The sequence below is a fragment of the Littorina saxatilis genome, linkage group LG3 (assembly GCF_037325665.1).
Source record: "Littorina saxatilis isolate snail1 linkage group LG3, US_GU_Lsax_2.0, whole genome shotgun sequence".
Taxonomy (NCBI): domain Eukaryota; kingdom Metazoa; phylum Mollusca; class Gastropoda; order Littorinimorpha; family Littorinidae; genus Littorina; species Littorina saxatilis.
In genome coordinates this window covers 3,924,447-3,929,446 of record NC_090247.1, presented here as the reverse complement: position 1 = coordinate 3,929,446, position 5,000 = coordinate 3,924,447, and positions in this window count along the sequence as shown.

Genomic DNA, 5,000 nt, shown 5'->3' with positions numbered 1-5,000 from the left:
GTGACTGGGTGAGACATGAAGCCTGTGCTGCGACTTCTGTCTTGTGTGTGGTGCACGTTATATGTCAAAGCAGCACCGCCCTGATATGGCCCTTCGTGGTCGGCTGGGCGTTAAGCAAACAAACACACAAACTTCAAAGTGGGGATGAAAATGAAGGTTTTGGTGGGATTTGTTGCCTTAAAGTTTACGCGGAATATCGTTGGTTTAAATGAACATCTTGGAGTGGAATGTTTTAGTATGTATAGTTCATGTATAGTATTTTTAGACGTTTGTTTAATGCCTAAATAACTAAATAAACAACTGACTGAATACGCGGATAGTAGTACACTGTAACGTGTGAGCAGCCCCTTAGGACGCTGGTTGTGTAGGAGGGTTAGGTGGGAAATTTGGAGTGGTGCGAAGCGTAGGGAGACAGCTTGTTTATTGTGTGGGATAACACTATGTTATTGCTGTCTCTGCACTCTTTATTCAATTCGTGATTAAGCATGACTCACTCAGTGAGTGCCCCGAAAAGGTTCGTCTTCGTCATATATAATAATTCCAACGAAACTATCAAACCTGAAACGGCCCCCCTATAATAAAAAATATTTAGAACAAACATGAACAACGATTTTATTTCTATAGTTCAACGTTCCATAATCTAACCTTTTCAATTTTTTTCTTGGTTTTATGGGTTTTTTTAATATTCTGAAACGGCCAGTTTTTGATAGGTCAGTTTTGCCTGTCTTGTCACGGTAAATACAGTACCGAGTTGCCGCCAAAAGCCGTGAAAAGTAGGATATGCGCCGAAATGGCTGCGATCTGCTGGTCGATGTGAATGCGTGATGTATTGTGTAAAAAATTCCATCTCACACGGCATAAATAGATCCCTGCGCCTTGAGTCCGAGTCTGGAGATACGCGCGCGATATAAGACTTCATATAACATAACATGCATATGATCACTGTGTATGGTAACCCTAACGCAAACCCAAACACTGAATTTAACTTTGCATGTAAGAATCTTCTAAAGTTCACACACTTGAAATGGTAGTCTTTGTGATTCCTCTCTTCATGGTGGCAACCCCATTTCGGCCATTCGTTAGCATGGTCAGATTCACTTGTGTTTTCAACTCTGCAGGTATTCAAACCAGCGAGCGAGAGGCAGAGAAAAAAAGAACAAGTCGCGTAAGGCGAAAATACAACATTTAGTCAAGTAGCTGTCGAACTCACAGAATGAAACTGAACGCAATGCCATTTTTCAGCAAGACCGTATACTCGTAGCATCGTCAGTCCACCGCTCATGGCAAAGGCAGTGAAATTGACAAGAAGAGCGGGGTAGTAGTTGCGCTAAGAAGGATAGCACGCTTTTCTGTACCTCTCTTTGTTTTAACTTTCTGAGCGTGTTTTTAATCCAAACATATCATATCTATATGTTTTTGGAATCAAGAACCGACAAGGAATAAGATGAAAGTGTTTTTAAATTGATTTCGAAAATTTAATTTTGATAATAATTTTTATATATTTAATTTTCAGAGCTTGTTTTTAATCCAAATATAACATATTTATATGTTTTTGGAATCAGAAAATGATGGAAAATAAGATGAACGTAAATTTGGATCGTTTTATAAATTTTTTTTTTTTTTTTACAATTTTCAGATTTTTAATGACCAAAGTCATTAATTAATTTTTAAGCCACCAAGCTGAAATGCAATACCGAAGTCCGGGCTTCGTCGAAGATTACTTGACCAAAATTTCAACCAATTTGGTTGAAAAATGAGAGCGTGACAGTGCCGCCTCAACTTTCACGAAAAGCCGGATATGACGTCATAAAAGACATTTATCAAAAAAATGAAAAAAACGTTCGGGGATTTCATACCCAGGAACTCTCATGTCAAATTTCATAAAGATCGGTCCAGTAGTTTAGTCTGAATCGCTCTACACACACACACAGACAGACAGACACACACACGCACATACACCACGACCCTCGTCTCGATTCCCCCCTCTATGTTAAAACATTTAGTCATAACTTGACCAAATGTAAAAAGAGAAATAAAGAGAGAGCGAGAAAGAGATTAGAGAGAGAGAGAGTCAGAGAGAGAGAGAGAGAGAGAGAGAGAGAGAGAGAGAGAGAGAGAGAGAGAGAGAGAGAGACGACAGAGAGAGATGGAGATGATGATGATGGAACTTTATTTTTCAAGGATAGAGGTTTAAGGCGACGCCTTTAAATTTCTTACAACCGGTAGGAGAGAGAGAGAGAGAGACAGACAGACAGACAGACAGACAGACAGACAGAGAAAAAAAGAGAGAGAGAGAGAATGAGAGAGAGAGAGATCAAATCAAATCAAATCAAATTAAATTTTATTTTACGAGGGTTGTGGCATAAGCAAAATAAGCGAGCTTCTTTTCAACCAGCCCTCGCCCAGAGAGGGACTATTTTAATCTTAAATACATATATATATATATATATACACACGTAAAACAATTACAAAAGATAAGCATGACAGTAAAAAATTAAGTAGATGTGTACTGCCGGGCAGTACATACCCCAAGCGAAGTCGTCCATATGTGTGTACATGATTCTCTCTCTCTCTCTCTCTCTCTCTCTCTCTCTCTCTCTCTCTCTCTCTCTCTCTCTCTCTCTCTCTCTCTCTCTCTCTCTGTCTTAAAATGTGTCATCGATGACGTGTTTTCATACTTGCTAATGCGGCAGGCTAATCATGACGTCAAATTGAAACTTCTTGAAGTCTCTCAGAAAGGGACATGAAAACCATGTGGGGGTTACTGGTTTGGGCTGAAAAAAAACCCAACTCCACCTAAAATTCAAGCGCCTATGGGGCTGAATTATGCAGCATAAATTGTGAAACATCAGGATATCTCACACTTTCAATTCTGCCATCATGTCAAATCTGACAACAAACCTACCCACAAAATGTCATAAATATCGGTGTAGAATTGAGACTTAACGGTTTTTAACTGCCAAAAATAAGTTTTTTTGACTGGAATAGTATGTCTTAAAATTCAGTTTGGGACAACGGACCCACCCACTAAATTTCATAAAGATAGGTGAAGAATTGAAATTTAACGTTTTTTAACTGCCAAAATTATGTCTTTCTTCTGGAAAAGTATAGAGTGAAAATCAGTTGGGGACAACGAACCTACCCACAAAATTTCATAAATATCGGTGAAGAATTGAAATTTAACGGTTTTTAACTGCCAAAATTATGTTTTTCTTCTGGAAAAGTATGGAGTGAAAATAAGTTGGGGACAACAAACCTACCTTTAAAATTTCATAAGAATCAGTGAAGAAATAGGATTTAACGATTTTTTAACGGCCTTTAAATCATTGGTGATGTCATCATAACCCAGTCGTTGTAGTTGTCGTCGTAGTTGTTGGTGTTGTTGTTGTCATGTTCGTTGTCGTGATTGTTGTTGTTCTCGTGTTGTTGTTTTTGTTGTTGTTGTTGTTGTTGTTGTTGTTGTTGTTGTTGTCGTCGTCGTCGTCGATGTCATTTGTTGTTGTTGTTGTTATCGTCGTCGTCGTCGTCATCGTCGTCGTTGTCAGAGGTTATTTCTAAAGATTTCATTGATAGTCTTTGTTCTCGTCACCAAGACTTGCTAAGAACAAGCTTGGAACAGCAAGAGTTCCAAGAACAAGATTAGAACAACTCATTACATCATTACCAGTACGTCATTTGTATTTAGAACACACTTTAGAAAAAAACTCTTCAGCTACAAACCAGTCACCCTCACATGGCGGAGGTGTTTGTCTAAACCACTTACTGAAATGTTTTGAGGTTTAATGACCATACACATGTTGAACCGGTGAGTGTCTTCCGCTGCTTAATTCGCAAATAACTATTTTATTAAAGTCCGCTTGAAACGCTCAAAGATGAAATTCCATGTTAAAAAGTGACAAAAGTTTCACATTTTCCCGTTGTAACAGCTTCCGATGATATTATATGAAAATTCTGATCCTCTGAGAGGATTCCCCGAAACAAAATCAGTTTGTACGCCTAATTTTAATAGAATTGTCCAAACAGTGTCGCTAATATTGTGCTAAAAGATGAATTCTAGAACAATGTCCAGACAGACACCACTTGGCCAAAAAATTTTCAGTGCTGGGAGATGAAAAAAAAACTACCTCGCTACGCGCGGGCTTCGCCCGCGCTCCGCTTGGATTAAGTAGATGTGTACTGCCGGGCAGTACATACCCCAAGCGAAGTCGTCCATCTGTGTGTACATGATTCTCTCTCTCTCTCTCTCTCTCTCTCTCTCTCTCTCTCTGTCTTAAAATGTGTCATCGATGACGTGTTTTCATACTTGCTAATGCGGCAGGCTAATCATGACGTCAAATTGAAACTTCTTGAAGTCTCTCAGAAAGGGACATGAAAACCATGTGGGGGTTACTGGTTTGGGCTGAAAAAAAACCCAACTCCACCTAAAATTCAAGCGCCTATGGGGCTGAATTATGCAGCATAAATTGTGAAACATCAGGATATCTCACACTTTCAATTCTGCCATCATGTCAAATCTGACAACAAACCTACCCACAAAATGTCATAAATATCGGTGTAGAATTGAGACTTAACGGTTTTTAACTGCCAAAAATAAGTTTTTTTGACTGGAATAGTTTGTCTTGAAATTCAGTTTGGGACAACGGAGCCACCCACTAAATTTCAAAAAGATAGGTGAAAATTTAAATGTAACGGTTTTCAACTGCCAAAATTATGTTTTTCTTCTGGAAAAGTATGGAGTGAAAATCAGTTGGGGACAACGAACCTACCCACAAAATTTCATAAATATCGATGAAGAATTGAGATTTAACGGTTTTTAACTGCCAAAAATAAGGTTTTTTGTCTGGAAAAGTATGTCTTAAAATTCAGTTTGGGACAACGGACCCACCCACTAAATTTCATAAAGATAGGTGAAGAATTGAAATTTACCGTTTTTTAACTGCCAAAATTATGTCTTTCTTCTGGAAAAGTATAGAGTGAAAATCAGTTGGGGACAACGAACC